Source organism: Hyla sarda, chromosome 1 (genome assembly GCF_029499605.1).
Source record: "Hyla sarda isolate aHylSar1 chromosome 1, aHylSar1.hap1, whole genome shotgun sequence".
Taxonomy (NCBI): Eukaryota; Metazoa; Chordata; class Amphibia; order Anura; family Hylidae; genus Hyla; species Hyla sarda.
Genome location: NC_079189.1, coordinates 278,709,001 through 278,731,610, shown reverse-complemented (window position 1 = coordinate 278,731,610; position 22,610 = coordinate 278,709,001). Strand labels below are relative to the sequence as shown.

At 50.4% G+C, this 22,610-nt stretch overlaps 18 pseudogenes; all 18 read right to left on the bottom strand.

Moving 5' to 3' along the window:
- Positions 1–1,634: 1,634 nt before the first annotated feature.
- LOC130321220 (5S ribosomal RNA) lies at positions 1,635–1,754 on the bottom strand (annotated as a pseudogene).
- A 1,081-nt stretch (positions 1,755–2,835) lies between these two features.
- On the bottom strand, positions 2,836–2,955 carry LOC130332715 (5S ribosomal RNA; annotated as a pseudogene).
- A 1,233-nt stretch (positions 2,956–4,188) lies between these two features.
- Positions 4,189–4,308, bottom strand: LOC130330768 (5S ribosomal RNA; annotated as a pseudogene).
- A 272-nt stretch (positions 4,309–4,580) lies between these two features.
- Positions 4,581–4,700, bottom strand: LOC130326367 (5S ribosomal RNA; annotated as a pseudogene).
- Positions 4,701–5,971: 1,271 nt separating this feature from the next.
- Positions 5,972–6,091, bottom strand: LOC130345919 (5S ribosomal RNA; annotated as a pseudogene).
- Positions 6,092–10,516: 4,425 nt separating this feature from the next.
- LOC130324619 (5S ribosomal RNA) lies at positions 10,517–10,636 on the bottom strand (annotated as a pseudogene).
- A 474-nt stretch (positions 10,637–11,110) lies between these two features.
- LOC130321570 (5S ribosomal RNA) lies at positions 11,111–11,230 on the bottom strand (annotated as a pseudogene).
- Positions 11,231–13,878: 2,648 nt separating this feature from the next.
- On the bottom strand, positions 13,879–13,998 carry LOC130332491 (5S ribosomal RNA; annotated as a pseudogene).
- A 475-nt stretch (positions 13,999–14,473) lies between these two features.
- On the bottom strand, positions 14,474–14,593 carry LOC130351940 (5S ribosomal RNA; annotated as a pseudogene).
- A 670-nt stretch (positions 14,594–15,263) lies between these two features.
- LOC130352675 (5S ribosomal RNA) lies at positions 15,264–15,383 on the bottom strand (annotated as a pseudogene).
- A 277-nt stretch (positions 15,384–15,660) lies between these two features.
- On the bottom strand, positions 15,661–15,780 carry LOC130314909 (5S ribosomal RNA; annotated as a pseudogene).
- Positions 15,781–16,456: 676 nt separating this feature from the next.
- Positions 16,457–16,576, bottom strand: LOC130321210 (5S ribosomal RNA; annotated as a pseudogene).
- Positions 16,577–17,225: 649 nt separating this feature from the next.
- Positions 17,226–17,345, bottom strand: LOC130321199 (5S ribosomal RNA; annotated as a pseudogene).
- Positions 17,346–17,420: 75 nt separating this feature from the next.
- On the bottom strand, positions 17,421–17,540 carry LOC130335401 (5S ribosomal RNA; annotated as a pseudogene).
- Positions 17,541–18,611: 1,071 nt separating this feature from the next.
- LOC130329295 (5S ribosomal RNA) lies at positions 18,612–18,731 on the bottom strand (annotated as a pseudogene).
- Positions 18,732–20,408: 1,677 nt separating this feature from the next.
- LOC130317390 (5S ribosomal RNA) lies at positions 20,409–20,528 on the bottom strand (annotated as a pseudogene).
- Positions 20,529–21,613: 1,085 nt separating this feature from the next.
- Positions 21,614–21,733, bottom strand: LOC130352768 (5S ribosomal RNA; annotated as a pseudogene).
- A 475-nt stretch (positions 21,734–22,208) lies between these two features.
- LOC130351938 (5S ribosomal RNA) lies at positions 22,209–22,328 on the bottom strand (annotated as a pseudogene).
- Positions 22,329–22,610: the final 282 nt, after the last annotated feature.

Sequence of the window (22,610 nt, the reverse complement as noted above, 5' to 3'; positions counted from 1 at the left end):
ATCAATAAATTATTTTCGGAATCGGAGCGGAAGGCCGCATAGAGCAAAATGTCAACGGCACCCGGGATTCCCAGCCAGTCTCCCATGCCAGTACTTACTGGGCCCTAAGCTGGGTAGCAGTCTGCGATCTGACGAGAGCAGGCGCGTTCAGATTAGGATGGCCATTGACAGCTTCATGCTTTTTATACTGTGCATTTAAGCATCAATAAATCCTTTTCGGAATCGGAGAGGAAGGCGGCAACAGAGCAAAATGTCAATAGCACCTTGGATTGCCAGCCAGTCTCCCATGCCCGTACTTGCCGGGCAGCAGTCTGCGATCTGACAAGAACAGGCACATTCAGCTTAGGATAGCCGTAGATGGCTTCACACCCTGTATACTGTGGATTTAAGCATCAATAAATCCTTTTCGGAATCGGAGCGGAAGGCGGCTACAGAGCAAAATGTCAACAACACCTGGGATTCCCAGCCAGTCTCCCATGCTGGTACTTACCGGGCCCTAAGCTAGGTAGCAGTCTGCGATCTGACGAGAGCAGGCACGTTCAGCTTAGGATGGCCGTTGACAGCTTCACGCCCTTTATACTGTGCGTTTAAGCATCAATAAATCATTTTCCGAATCGGAGCGGAAGGCGGCAACAGAGCAAAATGTCAACTGCACCCGGGATTCCCAGCCAGTCTCCCATGCCGGTACTTACTGGGCCCTAAGCTGGGTAGCAGTCTGCGATCTGACGAGAGCAGGCGCGTTCCGCTTAGGATGGCCGTTGACATCTTTACACCTTGTATATTGTGGATTTAAGCATCAATAAATATTTTTATTAATCGGAGAAGAAGGCGGCAACAGAGCAAAATGTCAATGGCACCTTGGATTGCCAGCCAGTCTCCCATGCCGGTATCTGCCGGGCAGCAGTCTGCGATCTGAGGAGAGCAGGCACGTTCAGGCTTAGGATGGCCGTTGACAGCTTCACACCCTGTATATTGTGAATTTAAGCATCAATAGATCCTTTTCCGAATTGGATCGGAAGGCGGCAACAGATTAAAATGTCAACTGCACCCGGGATTCCCAGCCAGTCTCCCATGCTGGTACTTACCAGTCCCTAAGCTGGGTAGCAGTCTGCGATCTGACGAGAGCAGGCGCGTTCAGCTTAGGATGGCCGTTGACAGCTTCACCCTTTGTATACTGTACATTTAAGCATCAATAAATCCTTTTCGGAATCGGAACGGAAGGCGGCAATAGAGCAAAATGTCAACGGCACCCGGGATTCCCAGCCAGTCTCCCATGCCAGTATTTACCGGGCCTTAAGCTGGGTAGCCGTCTGCGATCTGACGAGAGCAGGCACGTTCAGCTTAGGATGGCCATTGACAGCTTCATGCTTTTTATACTGTGCATTTAAGCATCAATAAATCATTTTCGGAACGGAGCAGAAACAGAGCAAAATGTCAACGGCAGCCGGGATTCCCAGCCAGTCTCCCATTCTGATACTTACCAGGCCCGAAGCTGGGTAGCATTCTGCGATCTGCCGAGAACAGGCGCATTCAGCTTAGGATGGCCGTAGACATCTTCACACCCTGTATACTGTGGATTTAAGCATCAATAAATCCTTTTCGGGAGCGGAGCGGAAGGCGGCTACAGAGCAAAATGTCAACAACACCTGGGATTCCCAGCCAGTCTCCCATGCTGGTACTTACCGGGCCCTAAGCTGGGTAGCAGTCTGCGATCTGACGAGAGCAGGCGCGTTCAGCTTAGGATGGCCGTTGACAGCTTCACGCCCTTTATACTGTGCATTTAAGCATCAATAAATCATTTTCCGAATCGGCGCGGAAGGCGGCAACAGAGCAAAATGTCAACTGCACCCGGGATTCCCAGCCAGTCTCCCATGCCGGTACTTACTGGGCCCTAAGCTGGGTAGTAGTCTGCGATCTGACGAGAGCAGGCACGTTCAGCTTAGGATGGCCGTTGACATCTTTACGCCTTGTATATTGTGGATTTAAGCATCAATAAATATTTTTATTAATCGTAGAAGAAGGCGGCAACAGAGCAAAATGTCAATGGAACCTTGGATTGCCAGCCAGTCTCCCTTGCCGGTATCTGCCGGGCAGCAGTCTGCGATCTGAGGAGAGCAGGCACGTTCAGGCTTAGGATGGCTGTTGACAGCTTCACACCCTGTATGTTGTGGATTTAAGCATCAATAGATCCTTTTCTGAATTGGATCGGAAGACGGCAACAGATTAAAATGACAACTGCACCCGGGATTCCCAGTCAGTCTCCCATGCTGGTACTTACCAGGCCCTAAACTGGGTAGCAGTCTGCGATCTGACGAGAGCAGGCGCGTTCAGCTTAGGATGGCCGTTGACAGCTTCACACTTTGTATACTGTGCATTTAAGCATCAATAAATCCTTTTCGGAATCGGAACGGAAGGCGGCAACAGAGCAAAATGTCAACGGCAGCCGGGATTCCCAGCCAGTGTCCCATGCCGGTACTTACCGGGCCCTAAGATCTGTACCAGTCTGCGATCTGACGAGAGCAGGCGCGTTCAGTTTAGGATGGCCGTTGACAGCTTCACACTTTGTATACTGTGCATTTAAGCATCTATAAATCCTTTTCTGAATTGGATCGGAGGGCAGCAATAGAGAAAAATGTCAACTGCACCTGGGATTCCCAGCCAGTCTCCCAAGCCAGTACTTACCAGGCCCGAAGCTGGGAAGCAGTCTGCGATCTGACGAGAACAGGCGCATTCAGCTTAGGATGGCCGTAGACATCTTCACACCCTGTATACTGTGGATTTAAGCATCAATAAATCCTTTTCGGAATCGAAGCGGAAGGCGGCTACAGAGCAAAATGTCAACAACACCTGGGATTCCCAGCCAGTCTCCCATGCGGGTACTTACCGGGCCCTAAGCTGGGTAGCAGTCTGCGATCTGACGAGAGCAGGCGCGTTCAGCTTAGGATGGCCGTTGACAGCTTCACACTTTGTATACTGTGGATTTAAGCATCAATAAATAATTTTCGGAATCGGAGCAGAAACAGAGCAAAATGTCAACGGCACCCGGGATTCCCAGCCAGTCTCCCATGCCAGTACTTCCCGGGCCCTAAGCTGGGTAGCAGTCTGCGATCTGACGAGTGCAGGCGCGTTCAGCTTACGATGGCCATTGACAGCTTCATGCTTTTTATACTGTGTATTTAAGCATCAATAAATCCTTTTCGGAATCGGAGAGGAAGGCGGCAACAGAGCAAAATGTCAATAGCACCTTGGATTGCCAGCCAGTCTCCCATGCCCGTACTTGCCGGGCAGCAGTCTTAGGATAGCCGTAGACGGCTTCACACCCTGTATACTGTGGATTTAAGCATCAATAAATCCTTTTCGGAATCGGAGCGGAAGGCGGCTACAGAGCAAAATGTCAACAACACCTGGGATTCCCAGCCAGTCTCCCATGCTGGTACTTACCGGGCCTAAGCTGGGTAGCAGTCTGTGATCTGACGAGAGCAGGCGCGTTCAGCTTAGGATGGCCGTTGACAGCTTCACGCCCTTTATACTGTTCATTTAAGCATCAATAAATCATTTTCCGAATCGGAGCGGAAGGCGGCAACAGAGCAAGATGTCAACTGCACCCGGGATTCCCAGCCAGTCTCCCATGCCGGTACTTACTGGGCCCTAAGCTGGGAAGCAGTCTGCGATATGACGAGAGCAGGAACTTTTAGCTTAGGATGGCCGTTGACATCTTTAGGCCTTGTATATTGTGGATTTAAGCATCAATAAATATTTTTATTAATCGGAGAAGAAGGCGGCAACAGAGCAAAATGTCAATGGCACCTTGGATTGCCAGCCAGTCTCCCATGCCGGTATCTGCCGGGCAGCAGTCTGCGATCTGAGGAGAGCAGGCACGTTCAGGCTTAGGATGGCCGTTGACAGCTTCACACCCTGTATACTGTGGATTTAAGCATCAATAAATCCTTTTCGGAATCGAAGCGGAAGGCGGCTACAGAGCAAAATTTCAACAACACCTGGGATTCCCAGACAGTCTCCCATGCTGGTACTTACCAGGCCCTAAGCTGGGTAGCAGTCTGCGCTCTGACGAGAGCAGGTGCGTTCAGCTTAGGATGGCCTTTGACAGCTTCTCGCCCTTTATACTGTGGATTTAAGCATCAATAATATCTTTTCGGAATCGGAGCAGAAGGCAGCAATAGAGCAAAATGTCAACGGCACCCGGGATTCCCAGCCAGTCTCCCATGCCAGTACTTACCGGGCCCTAAGCTGGGTAGCAGTCTGCGATCTGACGAGAGCAGGCACGTTCAGCTTAGGATGGCCATTGACAGCTACATGCTTTTTATACTGTGCATTTAAGCATCAATAAATCCTTTTCGGAATCGGAGAGGAAGGCGGCAACAGAGCAAAATGTCAATAGCACCTTGGATTGCCAGCCAGTCTCCCATGCCCGTACTTGTCGGGCAGCAGTCTGCGATCTGACGAGAACAGGCGCATTCAGCTTAGGATTGCCGTAGACATCTTCACACCCTGTATACTGTGGATTTAAGCATCAATAAATCCTTTTCGGAATCGGAGCGTAAGGCGGCAACAGAACAAAATGTCAACGACACCTGGGATTCCCAGCCAGTCTCCCATGCTGGTACTTACCGGGCCCTAAGCTGGGTAGAAGTCTGCGATCTGACGAGAGCAGGCTCGTTCAGCTTAGGATGGCCGTTGACATCTTAACACCCTGTATACTGTGGATTTAAGCATCAATAAATCCTTTTCGGAATCGGAACGGAAAGCGGCAACAGAGCAAAATGTCAACGGCAGCCGGGATTCCCAGCCAGTGTCCCATGCCGGTACTTACCGGGCCCTAAGATCTGTACCAGTCTGCGATCTGACGAGAGCAGGCGCGTTAAGCTTAGGATGGCCGTCGACAGCTTCACACCTTGTATACTGTGGATTTAAGCATCAATAAATTCTTTTCGGAATCGGAGCGGAAGGCAGCAATAGAGCAAAATGTCAACGGCACCCGGGATACCCAGCCAGTCTCCCATGCCAGTACTTACCGGGCCCTAAACTGGGTAGCAGTCTGCGATCTGACGAGAGCAGGCGCGTTCAGCTTAGGATGGCCATTGACAGCTACATGCTTTTTATACTGTGCATTTAAGCATCAATAAATCCTTTTCGGAATCGGAGAGGAAGGCGGCAACAGAGCAAAATGTCAATAGCACCTTGGATTGCCAGCCAGTCTCCCATGCCCGTACTTGCCGGGCAGCAGTCTACGATCTGACAAGAACAGGCACATTCAGCTTAGGATAGCCGTAGACGGCTTCACACCCTGTATACTGTGGATTTAAGCATCAATAAATCCTTTTCGGAATCGGAGCGGAAGGCGGCTACAGAGCAAAATGTCAACAACACCTGGGATTCCCAGCCAGTCTCCCATGCTGGTACTTACCGGGCCCTAAGCTGGGTAGCAGTCTGCGATCTGTAGAGAGCTAGCACGTTCAGCTTAGGATGGCCGTTGACAGCTTCACGCCCTTTATACTGTGCATTTAAGCATCAATAAATCCTTTTCGGAATCGGAACGGAAGGCGGCAAAAGAGCAAAATGTCAACGGCAGCCGGGATTCCCAGCCAGTGTCCCATGCCGGTACTTACCGGGCCCTAAGATCTGTACCAGTCTGCGATCTGACGAGAGCAGGCGCGTTAAGCTTAGGATGGCCGTCGACAGCTTTACACCTTGTATACTGTGGATTTAAGCATCAATAAATTAATTTCGGAATCGGAGCGGAAGGCGGCAACAGAGCAAAATGTCAATGGCACCTTGGATTGCCAGCCAGTCTCCCATGCCGGTATCCGACGGGCAGCAGTCTGCAATCTGAGGAGAGCAGGCACGTTCAGGCTTAGGATGGCCGTTGACAGCTTCACACCCTGTATATTGTGGATCGAAGCATCAATAAATCCTTTTCCGAATTGGAGCGGAAGGCGGCAACAGATTAAAATGTCAACTGCACCTGGGATTCCCAGCCAGTCTCCCATGCTGGTACTTACCGGGCCCTAAGCTGGGTAGCAGTCTGCGATCTGACGAGAGCAGGCGCGTTCAGCTTAGGATGGCCGTTGACAGCTTCACACTTTGTATACTGTGGATTTAAGCATCAATAAATAATTTTCGGAATCGGAGCAGAAACAGAGCAAAATGTCAACGGCAGCCGGGATTCCCAGCCAGTCTCCCATTCTGGTAATTACCAGGCCCGAAGCTGGGTAGCAGTCTGCGATCTGACGAGAACAGGCGCATTCAGCTTAGGATGGCCGTAGACATCTTCACACCCTGTATACTGTGGATTTAAGCATCAATAAATCCTTTTCGGAATCGGAGCGGAAGGCGGCTACAGAGCAAAATGTCAACAACACCTGGGATTCCCAGCCAGTCTCCCATGCTGGTACTTACCGGGCCCTAAGCTGGGTAGCAGTCTGTGATCTGACGAGAGCAGGCGCGTTCAGCTTAACGCCCTTTATACTGTGCATTTAAGCATCAATAAATCATTTTCCGAATCGGAGCGGAAGGCGGTAACAGAGCAAAATGTGAACTGCACCCGGGATTCCCAGCCAGTCTCCCATGCCGGTACTTACTGGGCCCTAAGCTGGGTAGTAGTCTGCGATCTGACGAGAGCAGGCACGTTCAGCTTAGGATGGCCGTTGACATCTTTACGCCTTGTATATTGTGGATTTAAGCATCAATAAATATTTTTATTAATCGGAGAAGAAGGCGGCAACAGAGCAAAATGTCAATGGAACCTTGGATTGCCAGCCAGTCTCCCATGCCGGTATCTGCCGGGCAGCAGTCTGCGATCTGAGGAGAGCAGGCACGTTCAGGCTTAGGATGGCTGTTGACAGCTTCACACCCTGTATATTGTGGATTTAAGCATCAATAGATCCTTTTCTGAATTGGATCGGAAGACGGCAACAGATTAAAATGACAACTGCACCCGGGATTCCCAGCCAGTCTCCCATGCTGGTACTTACCAGGCCCTAAACTGGGTAGCAGTCTGCTATCTGACGAGAGCAGGCGCGTTCAGCTTAGGATGGCCGTTGACAGCTTCACACTTTGTATACTGTGCATTTAAGCATCAATAAATCCTTTTCGGAATCAGAACGGAAGGCGGCAACAGAGCAAAATGTCAACGGCAGCCGGGATTCCCAGCCAGTGTCCCATGCCGGTACTTACCGGGCCCTAAGATCTGTACCAGTCTGCGATCTGACGAGAGCAGGCACGTTCAGCTTAGGATGGCCGTTGACAGCTTCACACTTTGTATACTGTGCATTTAAGCATCAATAAATCCTTTTCTGAATTGGATCGGAGGGCAGCAATAGAGCAAAATGTCAACGGCACCTGGGATTCCCAGCCAGTCTCCCATGCCAGTACTTACCAGGCCCGAAGCTGGGAAGCAGTCTGCGATCTGACGAGAACAGGCGCATTCAGCTTAGGATGGCCGTAGACATCTTCACACCCTGTATACTGTGGATTTAAGCATCAATAAATCCTTTTCGGAATCGAAGCGGAAGGCGGCTACAGAGCAAAATGTCAACAACACCTGGGATTCCCAGCCAGTCTCCCATGCTGGTACTTACCGGGCCCTAAGCTGGGTAGCAGTCTGCGATATGACGAGAGCAGGCGCGTTCAGCTTAGGATGGCCGTTGACAGCTTCACACTTTGTATACTGTGGATTTAAGCATCAATAAATAATTTTCGGAATCGGAGCAGAAACAGAGCAAAATATCAACGGCAACCGGGATTCCCAGCCAGTCTCCCATGCTGGTACTTACCAGGCCCTAAGCTGGGTAGCAGTCTGCGATCTGACGAGAGCAGACGCGTTCAGCTTAGGATGGCCGTTGACAGCTTCTCGCCCTTTATACTGTGCATTTAAGCATCAATAAATCCTTTTCGGAATCGGAACGGAAGGAGGCAACAGAGCAAAATGTCAACGGCAGCCGGGATTCCCAGCCAGTGTCTCATGCCGGTACTTACCGGGCCCTAAGATCTGTACAAGTCTGCGATCTGACGAGAGCAGGCGCGTTAAGCTTAGGATGGCCGTCGACAGCTTCACACCTTGTATACTGTGGATTTAAGCATCAATAAATTCTTTTCTGAATCGGAGCGGAAGGCAGCAATAGAGCAAAATGTCAACGGCACCCGGGATTCCCAGCCAGTCTCCCATGCCAGTACTTACCGGGCCCTAAGCTAGGTAGCAGTCTGCGATCTGACGAGTGCAGGCGCGTTCAGCTTACGATGGCCATTGACAGCTTCATGCTTTTTACACTGTGTATTTATGCATCAATAAATCCTTTTCGGAATCGGAGAGGAAGGCGGCAACAGAGCAAAATGTCAATAGCACCTTGGATTGCCAGCCAGTCTCCCATGCCCGTACTTGCCGGGCAGCAGTCTGCGATCTGACAAGAACAGGCACATTCAGCTTAGAATAGCCGTAGACGGCTTCACACCCTGTATACTGTGGATTTAAGCATCAATAAATCCTTTTCGGAATCGGAGCGGAAGGCGGCTACAGAGCAAAATGTCAACAACACCTGGGATTCCCAGCCAGTCTCCCATGCTGGTACTTACCAGGCCTAAGCTGGGTAGCAGTCTGTGATCTGACGAGAGCAGGCGCGTTCAGCTTAGGATGGCCGTTGACAGCTTCACGCCCTTTATACTGTTCATTTAAGCATCAATAAATCATTTTCCGAATCGGAGCGGAAGGCGGCAACAGAGCAAAATGTCAACTGCACCCGGGATTCCCAGCCAGTCTCCCATGCCGGTACTTACTGGGCCCTAAGCTGGGTAGCAGTCTGCGATCTGACGAGAGCAGACGCTTTTAGCTTAGGATGGCCGTTGACATCTTTAGGCCTTGTATATTGTGGATTTAAGCATCAATAAATATTTTTATTAATCGGAGAAGAAAGCGGCAACAGAGCAAAATGTCAATGGCACCTTGGATTGTCAGCCAGTCTCCCATGCCGGTATCTGCCGGGCAGCAGTCTGCGATCTGAGGAGAGCAGGCACGTTCAGGCTTAGGATGGCCGTTGACAGCTTCACACCCTGTATATTGTGGATTTAAGCATCAATAGATCCTTTTCCGAATTGGATGGGAAGGCGGCAACAGATTAAAATGTCAACTGCACCCAAGATTCCCAGCCAGTCTCCCATGTTGGTACTTACCAGGCCCGAAGCTGGGTAGCAGTCTGCGATCTGACGAAAGCAGGCGCGTTCAGCTTAGGATGGCCGTTGACATCTTTACGCATTGTATATTGTGGATTTAAGCATCAATAAATATTTTTATTAATCGGAGAAGAAGGCGGCAACAGAGCAAAATGTCAATGGCACCTTGTATTGCCAGCCAGTCTCCCATGCCGGTATCTGCCGGGCAGCAGTCTGCGATCTGAGGAGAGCAGGCACGTTCAGGCTTAGAATGGCCGTTGACAGCTTCACACCCTGTATATTGTGGATTTAAGCATCAATAGATCCTTTTCCGAATTGGATGGGAAGGCGGCAACAGATTAAAATGTCAACTGCACCCGGGATTCCCAGCCAGTCTCCCATGCTGGTACTTACCAGGCCCTAAGCTGAGTAGCAGTCTGCGATCTGACGAGAGCAAGCGCGTTCAGCTTAGGATGGCTGTTGACAGCTTCACACTTTGTATACTGTGGATTTAAGCATCAATAAATAATTTTCGGAATCGGAGAAGAAACAGAGCAAAATGACAACTGCACCCGGGATTCCCAGCCAGTCTCCCATGCTGGTACTTACCAGGCCCGAAGCTGGGAAGCCGTCTGCAATCTGACGAGAACAGGCGCATTCAGCTTAGGATGGCCGTAGACATCTTCACCCCCTGTATACTGTGCATTTAAGCATCAATAAATCCTTTTCGGATTCAGAACGGAAGGCGGCAACAGAGCAAAATGTCAACTGCACCCGGGATTCCCAGCCAGTCTCCCATGCCGGTAGTTACTGGGCCCTAAGCTGGGTAGCAGTCTGCGATCTGAGAGCAGGCGCGTTCAGCTTAGGATGGCCGTTGACATCTTCACGCTTTGTATATTGTGGATTTAAGCATCAATAAATATTTTTATTAATCGGAGAGGAAGGCGGCAACAGAGCAAAATGTCAATGGCACCTTGGATTGCCAGCCAGTCTCCCATGCCGGTAACTGCCGGGCAGCAGTCTGCGATCTGAAGAGAGCAGGCACGTTCAGGCTTAGGATGGCTGTTAACAGCTTCACACCCTGTATATTGTGGATTTAAGCATCAATAGATCCTTTTCCGAATTGGATCGGAAGGCGGCAACAGATTAAAATGTCAACTGCACCCGGGATTCCCAGCCAGTCTCCCATGCTGGTACTTACCAGGCCCGAAGCTGGGTAGCAGTCTGCGATCTTACGAGAACAGGCGCATTCAGCTTAGGATGGCCGTAGACATCTTCACACCCTGTATACTGTGGATTTAAGCATCAATAAATCCTTTTCGGAATCGAAGCGTAAGGCGGCAACAGAGCAAAATGTCAACGACACCTGGGATTCCCAGCCAGTCTCCCATGCTGGTACTTACCGGGCCCTAAGCTGGGTAGCAGTCTGCGATCTGACGAGAGCAGGCGCGTTCAGCTTAGGATGGCCGTCGACAGCTACACACCTTGTATACTGTGGATTTAAGCATCAATAAATTCTTTTCGGAATCGGAGCGGAAGGCAGCAATAGAGCAAAATGTCAACGGCACCTGGGATTCCCAGCCAGTCTCCCATGCCAGTATTTACCGGGCCCTAAGCTGGGGAGCAGTCTGCGATCTGACGAGAGCAGGCACGTTCAGCTTACGATGGCCATTGACAGCTTCATGCTTTTTATACTGTGCATTTAAGCATCAATAAATCCTTTTCAGAATCGGAGAGGAAGGCGGCAACAGAGCAAAATGTCAATAGCACCTTGGATTGCCAGCCAGTCTCCCATGCCCGTACTTGCCGGGCAGCAGTCTGCGATCTGACAAGAACAGGCACATTCAGCTTAGGATAGCCGTAGACGGCTTCACACCCTGTATACTGTGGATTTAAGCATCAATAAATCATTTTCGGAATCGAAGCAGAAGGCGGCTACAGAGCAAAATGTCAACAACACCTGGGATTCCCAGCCAGTCTCCCATGCTGGTACTTACCGGGCCCTAAGCTGGGTAGCCGTCTGCGATCTGACGAGAGCAGGCGCGTTCAGCTTAGGATGGCCGTTGACAGCTTCACACTTTGTATACTGTGGATTTAAGCATCAATAAATAATTTTCGGAATCGGAGCAGAAACAGAGCAAAATATCAACTGCACCCGGGATTCCCAGCCAGTCTCCCATGCTGGTACTTACCAGGCCCGAAGCTGGGAAGCAGTCTGCGATCTGACGAGAACAGGCGCATTCAGCTTAGGATGGCCGTAGACATCATCACACCCTGTATACTGTGGATTTAAGCATCAATAAATCCTTTTCGGAATCGGAGCGTAAGGCGGCAACAGAGCAAAATGTCAACGGCAGCCGGGATTCCCAGCCAGTGTCCCATGCCGGTACTTACCGGGCCCTAAGATCTGTACCAGTCTGCGATATGACGAGAGCAGGCGCGTTAAGCTCAGGATGGCCGTCGACAGCTTCACACCTTATATACTGTGGATTTAATCATCAATAAATTCTTTTCGGAATCGGAGCGGAGGGCAGCAATAGAGCAAAATGTCAAAGCCAGTCTCCCATGCCACTACTTACCAGGCCCTAAGCTGGGTAGCAGTCTGCGATCTGACGAGAGCAGGCGCGTTCAGCTTAGTATGGCCATTGACAGCTTCATGCTTTTATACTGTGCATTTAAGCATCAATAAATCCTTTTCGGAATCTGAGAGGAAGGCGTCAACAGAGCAAAATGTAAATATTTCCTTGAATTGCCAGCTAGTCTCCCATGCCTGTACTTGCCGGGCAGCAGTCTGCGATCTGACAAGAACAGGCACATTCAGCTTAGGATAGCCGTAGACGGCTTCACACCCTGTATACTGTGGATTTAAGCATCAATAAATCATTTTGGGAATCGAAGCGGAAGGCGGCTACAGAGCAAAATGTCAACAACACCTGGGATTCCAAGCCAGTCTCCCATGCTGGTACTTACCGGGCCCTAAGCTGGGTAGCAGTCTGCGAACTGACGAGAGCAGGCGCATTCAGCTTAGGATGGCCGTTGACATCTTTATGCATTGTATATTGTGGATTTAAGCATCAATAAATATTTTTATTAATCGGAGAAGAAGGCGGCAACAGAGCAAAATGTCAATGGCACCTTGGATTGCCAGCCAGTCTCCCATGCCGGTATCTGCCGGGCAGCGTTCTGCGATCTGAGGAGAGCAGGCACGTTCAGGCTTAGGATGGCCGTTGACAGCTTCACACCCTGTATATTGTGGATTTAAGCATCAATAGATCCTTTTCCGAATTGGATGGGAAGGCAGCAACAGATTAAAATGTCAACTGCACCGGGGATTCCCAGCCAGTCTCCCATGCTGGTACTTACCAGGCCCGAAGCTGGGAAGCAGTCTGCGATCTGACGAGAACAGGCGCATTCAGCTTAGGATGGCCGCAGACATCTTCACACCCTGTATACTGTGGATTTAAGCATCAATAAATCCTTTTCGGAATCGGAGCGTAAGGCGGCAACAGTGCAAAATGTCAACGGCAGCCGGGATTCCCAGCCAGTGTCCCATGCCGGTACTTACCGGGCCCTAAGATCTGTACCAGTCTGCGATCTGACGAGAGCAGGCGCATTAAGCTTAGGATGGCCGTCGACAGCTTCACACCTTGTATACTGTGGATTTAAGCATCAATAAATTCTTTTCGGAATCGGAGCGGAGGGCAGCAATAGAGCAAAATGTCAACGGCACCTGGGATTCCCAGCCAGTCTTCCATGCCAGTACTTACCGGGCCCTAAGCTGGGTAGCAGTCTGCGATCTGACGAGAACAGGCGCATTCAGCTTAGGATGGCCGTAGACATCTTCACACCCTGTATACTGTGGATTTAAGCATCAATAAATCCTTTTCGGAATCGGAGCGGAAGGCGGCAACAGAACAAAATGTCAACGACACCTGGGATTCCCAGCCAGTCTCCCATGCTGGTACTTACCGGGCCCTAAGCTGGGTAGCAGTCTGCAATCTGACAAGAGCAGGCGCGTTCAGCTTAGGATGGCCGTTGACAGCTTCTCGCCCTTTATACTGTGCATTTAAGCATCAATAAATCCTTTTCGGAATCGGAACGGAAGGCGGCAACAGAGCAAAATGTCAACGGCAGCCGGGATTCCCAGCCAGTGTCTCATGCCGGTACTTACCGGGCCATAAGATCTGTACCAGTCTGCGATCTGATGAGAGCAGGCGCGTTAAGCTTAGGATGGCCGTCGACAGCTTCACACCTTGTATACTGTGGATTTAAGCATCAATAAATTATTTTCGGAATCAGGGCGGAAGGCAGCAATAGAGCAAAATGTCAACGGCACCCGGGATTCCCAGCCAGTCTCCCATGCCAGTACTTACCGGGCCCTAAGCTGGGTAGCAGTCTGCGATCTGACGAGAGCAGGCGCGTTCAGCTTACGATGGCCATTCACAGCTTCATGCTTTTTATACTGTGCATTTAAGCATCAATAAATCCTTTTCGGAATCAGAGAGGAAGGCGGCAACAGAGCAAAATGTCAATAGCACCTTGGATTGCCAGCCAGTCTCCCATGCCCGTACTTGCCGGGCAGCAGTCTGCGATCTGACAAGAACAGGCAAATTCAGCTTAGGATAGCCGTAGGAGGCTTCACACCCTGTATACTGTGGATTTAAGCATCAATAAATCTTTTTCGGAATCGAAGCGGAAGGCGGCTACAGAGCAAAATGTCAACAACACCTGGGATTCCCAGCCAGTCTCCCAAGCTGGTACTTACCGGGCCCTAAGCTGGGTAGCAGTCTGCGATCTGACGAGAGCAGGCGCGTTCAGCTTAGGATGGCCGTTGACAGCTTCACGCCCTTTATACTGTGCATTTAAGCATCAATAAATCATTTTCCGAATCGGAGCGGAAGGCGGCAACAGAGCAAAATGTCAACTGCACCCGGGATTCCCAGCCAGTCTCCCATGCCGGTACTTACTGGGCCCTAAGCTGGGTAGCAGTCTGCGATCTGACGAGAGCAGGCTTGTTCAGCTTAGGATGGCCGTTGACATCTTTACGCCTTGTATATTGTGGATTTAAGCATCAATAAATATTTTTATTAATCGGAGAAGAAGGCGGCAACAGAGCAAAATGTCAATGGCACCTTGGATTGCCAGCCACTCTCCCATGCCGGTATCTGCCGGGCAGCAGTCTGCGATCTGAGGAGAGCAGGCACGTTCAGGCTTAGGATGGCCGTTGACAGCTTCACACCCTATATATTGTGGATTTAAGCATCAATAAATCCTTTTCCGAATCGGAGCGGAAGGCGGCAACAGATTAAAATGTCAACTGCACCCGGGATTCCCAGCCAGTCTCCCATGCTGGTACTTACCAGGCCCTAAGCTGGGTAGCAGTCTGCGATCTGACGAGAGCAGGCGCGTTCAGCTTAGGATGGCCGTTGACAGCTTCGCACTTTGTATACTGTGGATTTAAGCATCAATAAATAATTTTCGGAATCGGAGCAGAAACAGAGCAAAATGTCAACTGCACCCGGGATTCCCAGCCAGTCTCCCATGCTGGTACTTACCAGGTCTGAAGCTGAGTAGCAGTCTGCGATCTGACGAGAAACAGGCGCATTCAGCTTAGGATGGCCGTAGACATCTTCACTCCCTGTATACTGTGGATTTAAGCATCAATAAATCCTTTTCGGAATCGGAGCGTAAGGCGGCAACAGAGCAAAATGTCAACGACACCTGGGATTCCCAGCCAGTCTCCCATGCTGGTACTTACCGTGCCCTAAGCTGGGTAGCAGTCTGCGATCTGACGAGAGCAGGCGCGTTCAGCTTACGATGACCATTCACAGCTTCATGCTTTTTATACTGTGCATTTAAGCATCAATAAATCCTTTTCGGAATCAGAGAGGAAGGCGGCAACAGGGCAAAATGTCAATAGCACCTTGGATTGCCAGCCAGTCTCCCATGCCCGTACTTGCCGGGCAGCAGTCTGCGATCTGACAAGAACAGGCACATTCAGCTTAGGATAGCCGTAGACGGCTTCACACCCTGTATACTGTGGATTTAAGCATCAATAAATCTTTTTTGGAATCGAAGCGGAAGGCGGCTACAGAGCAAAATGTCAACAACACCTGGGATTCCCAGCCAGTCTCCCAAGCTGGTACTTACCAGGCCCTAAGCTGGGTAGCGGTCTGCGATCTGACGAGAGCAGGCGAGTTCAGCTTAGGATGGCCGTTGACAGCTTCACACTTTGTATACTGTGGATTTAAGCATCAATAAATAATTTTCGGAATCGGAGCAGAAACAGAGCAAAATGTCAACTGCACCCGGGATTCCCAGCCAGTCTCCCATGCTGGTACTTACCAGGCCCGAAGCTGGGTAGCAGTCTGCGTTCTTACGAGAACAGGCGCATTCAGCTTAGGATGGCCGTAGACATCTTCACACCCTGTATACTGTGGATTTAAGCATCAATAAATCCTTTTCGGAATCGAAGCGTAAAGCGGCAACAGAGCAAAATGTCAACGACACCTGGGATTCCCAGCCAGTCTCCCATGCTGGTACTTACCGGGCCCTAAGCTGGGTAGCAGTCTGCGATCTGACGAGAGCAGGCGCGTTCAGCTTAGGATGGCCGTTGACAGCTTCTTGCCCTTTATACTGTGCATTTAAGCATCAATAAATCCTTTTCGGAATCGGAACGGAAGGCGGCAACAGAGCAAAATGTCAAGGGCAGCCGGGATTCCCAGCCAGTGTCCCATGCCGGTACTTACCGGGCCCTAAGACCTGTACCAGTCTGCGATCTGACGAGAGCAGGCGCGTTAAGCTTAGGATGGCCGTCGACAGCTTCACACCTTGTATACTGTGGATTTAAGCATCAATAAATTATTTACGGAATCGGAGTGGAAGGCAGCAATAGAGCAAAATGTCAACGGCACCTGGGATTCCCAGCCAGTCTCCCATGCCAGTACTTACCGGGCCGTAAGCTGGGTAACAGTCTGCGATCTGATGAGAGCAGGCGCGTTCAGCTTACGATGGCCATTGACAGCTTCTTGCTTTTTATACTGTGGCTTAAGCATCAATATATCCTTTTCGGGAATCGGAGAGGAAGGCGGCAACAGAGCAAAATGGCAATAGCACCTTGGATTGCCAGCCAGTCTCCCATGCCCGTACTTGCCAGGCAGCAGTCTGCGATTTGACAAGAACAGGCACATTCAGCTTAGGATAGCCGTAGACGGCTTCACACCCTGTATACTGTGGATTTAAGCATCAATAAATCATTTTCGGAATCGAAGCAGAAGGCGGCTACAGAGCAAAATGTCAACAACACCTGGGATTCCCAGCCAGTCTCCCATGCTGGTACTTACCGGGCCCTAAGCTGGGTAGCAGTCTGCGATCTGACGAGAGCAGGCGCGTTCAGCTTAGGATGGCCGTTGACATCTTTATGCATTGTATATTGTGGACTTAAGCATCAATAAATATTTTTATTAATCGGAGAAGAAGGCGGCAACAGAGCAAAATGTCAATGGCACCTTGGATTGCCAGCCAGTCTCCCATGCCGGGCAGCAGTCTGCGATCTGAAGAGAGCAGGCACGTTCAGGCTTAGGATGGCCGTTGACAGCTTCACACCTTGTATATTGTGGATTTAAGCATCAATAGATTCTTTTCCGAAATGGATCGGAAGTCGGCAACAGATTAAAATGTCAACTGCACCCGGGATTCCCAGCCAGTCTCCCATGCTGGTACTTACCAGGCCCTAAGCTGAGTAGCAGTCCGCGATCTGACGAGAGCAGGCGCGTTCAGCTTAGGATGGCCGTTGACAGCTTCACACTTTGTATACTGTGGATTTAAGCATCAATAAATAATTTTCGGAATCGGAGCAAAATGTCAACTGCACCCGGGATTCCCAGCCAGTCTCCCATGCTGGTTTTTACCAGGCCCGAGGCTGGGAAGCAGTCTGCGATCTGACGAGAACAGGCGCATTCAGCTTAGGATGGCCGTAGACATCTTCACACCCTGTATACTGTGGATTTAAGCATCAATAAATCCTTTTCGGAATCGAAGCGAAAGGCGGCTACAGAGCAAAATGTCAACAACACCTGGGATTCCCAGCCAGTCTCCCATGCTGGTACTTACCGGGCCCTAAGCTGGGTAGCAGTCTGCGATCTGACGAGAGCAGGCGCGTTCAGCTTAGGATGGCCGTTGACAGCTTCACACTTTGTATACTGTGGATTTAAGCATCAATAAATAATTTTCGGAATCGGAGCAGAAACAGAGCAAAATGGCAACAGCAACCGGGATTCCCAGCCAGTCTCCCATGCTGGTACTTACCAGGCCCTAAGCTGGGTAGCAGTCTGCGATCTGACGAGAGCAGGCGCATTCAGCTTAGGATGGCCGTTGACAGCTTCTCGCCCTTTATACTGTGCATTTAAGCATCAATAAATCCTTTTCGGAATCGGAACGGAAGGCGGCAACAGAGCAAAATGTCAACGGCAGCCGGGATTCCCAGCCAGTGTCTCATGCCGGTACTTACCGGGCCCTAAGATCTGTACCAGTCTGCGATCTGACGAGAGCAGGCGCGTTAAGCTTAGGATGGCCGTCGACAGCTTCACACCTTGTATACTGTGGATTTAAGCATCAATAAATTCTTTTCGGAATCGGAGCGGAAGGCAGCAATAGAGCAAAATGTCAACGGCACCCGGGATTCCCAGCCACTCTCCCATGCCAGTACTTACGGGGCCCTAAGCTGGGTAGCCGTCTGCGATCTGACGAGAGCAGGCGCGTTCAGCTTAGGATGGCCATTGACAGCTTCATGCTTTTTATACTGTGCATTTAAGCATCAATAAATCCTTTTCGGAATCAGAACGGAAGGCGGCAACAGAGCAAAATGTCAACTGCACCCGGGATTCCCAGCCAGTCTCCCATGCCGGTACTTACTGGGCGCTAAGCTGGGTAGCAGTCTGCAATCTGACGAGAGCAGGCGCGTTCAGCTTAGGATGGCCGTTGACGTCTTCACGCCTTGTATATTGTGGATTTAAGCATCAAGAAATATTTTTATTAATCGGAGAGGAAGGCGGCAACAGAGCAAAATGTCAATGGCACCTTGGATTGCCAGCCAGTCTCCCATGCCGGGCAGCAGTCTGCGATCTGAAGAGAGCAGGCACGTTCAGGCTTAGGATGGCCGTTGACAGCTTCACACCCTGTATATTGTGGATTTAAGCATCAATAGATCCTTTTCCGAATTGGATCGGAAGGCGGCAACAGATTAAAATGTCAACTGCACCCGGGATTCCCAGCCAGTCTCCCATGCTGGTACTTACCAGGCACGAAGCTGGGTAGCAGTCTGCGTTCTTACGAGAACAGGCGCATTCAGCTTAGAATGGCCGTAGACATCTTCACACCCTGTATACTGTGGATTTAAGCATCAATAAATCCTTTTCGGAATCGAAGCGTAATGCGGCAATAGAGCAAAATGTCAACGACACCTGGGATTCCCAGCCAGTCTCCCATGCTGGTACTTACCGGGCCCTAAGCTGGGTAGCAGCCTGCGATCTGACGAGAGCAGGCGCGTTCAGCTTAGGATGGCCGTTGACAGCTTCTTGCCCTTTATACTGTGCATTTAAGCATCAATAAATCCTTTTCGGAATCGGAACGGAAGGCGGCAACAGAGCAAAATGTCAAGGGCAGCCGGGATTCCCAGCCAGTGTCCCATGCCGGTACTTACCGGGCCCTAAGACCTGTACCAGTCTGCGATCTGACGAGAGCAGGCGCGTTAAGCTTAGGATGGCCGTCGACAGCTTCACACCTTGTATACTGTGGATTTAAGCATCAATAAATTATTTTCGGAATCGGAGTGGAAGGCAGCAATAGAGCAAAATGTCAACGGCACCTGGGATTCCCAGCCAGTCTCCCATGCCAGTACTTACCGGGCCGTAGGCTGGGTAACAGTCTGCGATCTGATGAGAGCAGGCGCGTTCAGCTTACGATGGCCATTGACAGCTTCATGCTTTTTATACTGTGCATTTAAGCATCAATATATACTTTTCGGAATCGGAGAGGAAGGCGGCAACAGAGCAAAATGGCAATAGCACCTTGGATTGCCAGCCAGTCTCCCATGCCCGTACTTGCCGGGCAGCAGTCTTCGATTTGACAAGAACAGGCACATTCAGCTTAGGATAGCCGTAGACGGCTTCACACCCTGTATACTGTGGATTTAAGCATCAATAAATCATTTTCGGAATCGAAGCAGAAGGCGGCTACAGAGCAAAATGTCAACAACACCTGGGATTCCCAGCCAGTCTCCCATGCTGGTACTTACCGGGCCCTAAGCTGGGTAGCAGTCTGCGATCTGACGAGAGCAGGTGCGTTTAGCTTAGGATAGCCGTTGACAGCTTCACACTTTGTATACTGTGGATTTAAGCATCAATAAATAATTTTCGGAATCGGAGCAGAAACAGAGAAAAATGTCAACTGCACCCGGGATTCCCAGCCAGTCTCCCATGCTGGTACTTACCAGGCCCGAAGCTGGGTAGCAGTCTGCGTACTTACGAGAACAGGCGCATTCAGCTTAGGATGGCCGTAGACATCTTCACACCCTGTATACTGGGGATTTAAGCATCAATAAATCCTTTTCGGAATCGAAGCGTAAAGCGGCAACAGAGCAAAATGTCAACGACACCTGGGATTCCCAGCCAGTCTCCCATGCTGGTACTTACCGGGCCCTAAGCTGGGCAGCAGTCTGCGATCTGACGAGAGCAGGCGCGTTCAGCTTAGGATGGCCGTTGACAGCTTCTCACCCTTTATACTGTGCATTTAAGCATCAATAAATCCTTTTTGGAATCGGAACGGAACGGAAGGCGGCAACAGAGCAAAATGTCAACGGCAGCCGGGATTACCAGCCAGTGTCCCATGCCGGTACTTACCGGGCCCTAAGATCTGTACCAGTCTGCGATTTGACGAGAACAGGCGCATTCAGCTTAGGATGGCCGTAGACATCTTCACACCCTGTATACTGTGGATTTAAGCATCAATAAATCCTTTTCGGAATCGAAGCGGAAGGCGGCTACAGAGCAAAATATCAACAACACCTGGGATTCCCAGCCAGTCTCCCATGCTGGTACTTACCGGGCCCTAAGCTGGGTAGCAGTCTGCAATCTGACGAGAGCAGGCACGTTCAGCTTAGGATGGCCGTTGACAGCTTCACACTTTGTATACTGTGGATTTAAGCATCAATAAATAATTTTCGGAATCGGAGCAGAAACAGAGCAAAATGTCAACGGCAACCGGGATTCCCAGCCAGTCTCCCATGCTGGTACTTATCAGGCCCTAAGCTGGGTAGCAGTCTGCGATCTGACGAGAGCAGGCGCGTTCAGCTTAGGATGGCCGTTGACAGCTTCTCGCCCTTCATACTGTGCATTTAAGCATCAATAAATCCTTTTGGGAATCGGAACGGAAGGCGGCAACAGAGCAAAATGTCAACGGCAGCCGGGATTCCCAGCCAGTGTCTCATGCCGGTACTTACCGGGCCCTAAGATCTGTACCAGTCTGCGATCTGACGAGAGCAGGCGCGTTAAGCTTAGGATGGCCGTCGACAGCTTCACACCTTGTATACTGTGGATTTAAGCATCAATAAATCTTTTTCGGAATCGAAGCGGAAGGCGGCTACAGAGCAAAATGTCAACAACACCTGGAATTCCCAGCCAGTCTCCCAAGCTGGTACTTACCAGGCCCTAAGCTGGGTAGCAGTCTGCAATCTGACGAGAGCAGGCGAGTTCAGCTTAGGATGGCCGTTGACAGCTTCACACTTTGTATACTGTGGATTTAAGCATCAATAAATAATTTTCGGAATCGGAGCAGATACAGAGCAAAATGTCAACTGCACCCGGGATTCCCAGCCAGTCTCCCATGCTGGTACTTACCAGGCCCGAAGCTGGGAAGCAGTCTGCGATCTGACGAGAACAGGCGCATTCAGCTTAGGTTTGCCGTAGACATCTTCACACCCTGTATACTGTGGATTTAAGCATCAATAAATCCTTTTCGGAATCGGAGCGTAAGGCGGCAACAGAGCAAAATGTCAACGGCAGCCGGGATTCCCAGCCAGTGTCCCATGCCGGTACTTACCGGGCCCTAAGATCTGTACCAGTCTGCGATCTGACGAGAGCAGGCGCGTTAAGCTTAGGATGGCCGTCGACAGCTTCACACCTTGTATACTGTGGATTTAAGCATCAATAAATTATTTTCGGAATCGGAGCGGAGGGAAGCAATAGAGCAAAATGTCAACGGCACCTGGGATTCCCAGCCAGTCTCCCAATCCAGTACTTACCGGGCCCTAAGCTGGGTAGCAGTCTGCTATCTGACGAGAACAGGCGCATTCAGCTTAGGATAGCCGTAGACAACTGCACACCCTGTATACTGTGGATTTAAGCATCAATAAATCCTTTTCAGAATCGGAGCGTAAGGCGGCAACAGAGCAAAATGTCAACGACACCTGGGATTCCCAGCCAGTCTCCAATGCTGGTACTTACCGGGCCCTAAGCTGGGTAGCAGTCTGCGATCTGACGAGAGCAGGCGCGTTCAGCTTAGGATGGCCATTGACAGCTTCACGCCCTTTATACTGTGCATTTAAGCATCAATAAATCATTTTCCGAATCGGAGCGGAAGGCGGCAACAGAGCAAAATGTCAACTGCACCCGGGATTCCCAGCCAGTCTCCCATGCCGGTACTTACTGGGCCCTAAGCTGGGTAGCAGTCTGCGATCTGACGAGAGCAGGCGTGTTCAGCTTAGGATGGCCGTTGACATCTTTACGCCTTGTATATTGTGGATTTAAGCATCAATAAATATTTTTATTAATCGGAGAAGAAGGCGGCAACAGAGCAAAATGTCAATGGCACCTTGGATTGCCAGCCAGTCTCCCATGCCGGTATCTGCCGGGCAGCAGTCTGCGATCTGAGGAGAGCAGGCACGTTCAGGCTTAGGATGGCCGTTGACAGCTTCACACCCTATATATTGTGGATTTAAGCATCAATAAATCCTTTTCCGAATCGGAGCGGAAGGCGGCAACAGATTAAAATGTCAACTGCACCCGGGATTCCCAGCCAGTCTCCCATGCTGGTACTTACCAGGCCCTAAGCTGGGTAGCAGTCTGCGATCTGACGAGAGCAGGCGCGTTCAGCTTAGGATGGCCGTTGACAGCTTCGCACTTTGTATACTGTGGATTTAAGCATCAATAAATAATTTTCGGAATCGGAGCAGAAACAGAGCAAAATGTCAACTGCACCCGGGATTCCCAGCCACTCTCCCATGCTGGTACTTACCAGGTCTGAAGCTGAGTAGCAGTCTGCGATCTGACGAGAAACAGGCGCATTCAGCTTAGGATGGCCGTAGACATCTTCACTCCCTGTATACTGTGGATTTAAGCATCAATAAATCCTTTTCGGAATCGGAGCGTAAGGCGGCAACAGAGCAAAATGTC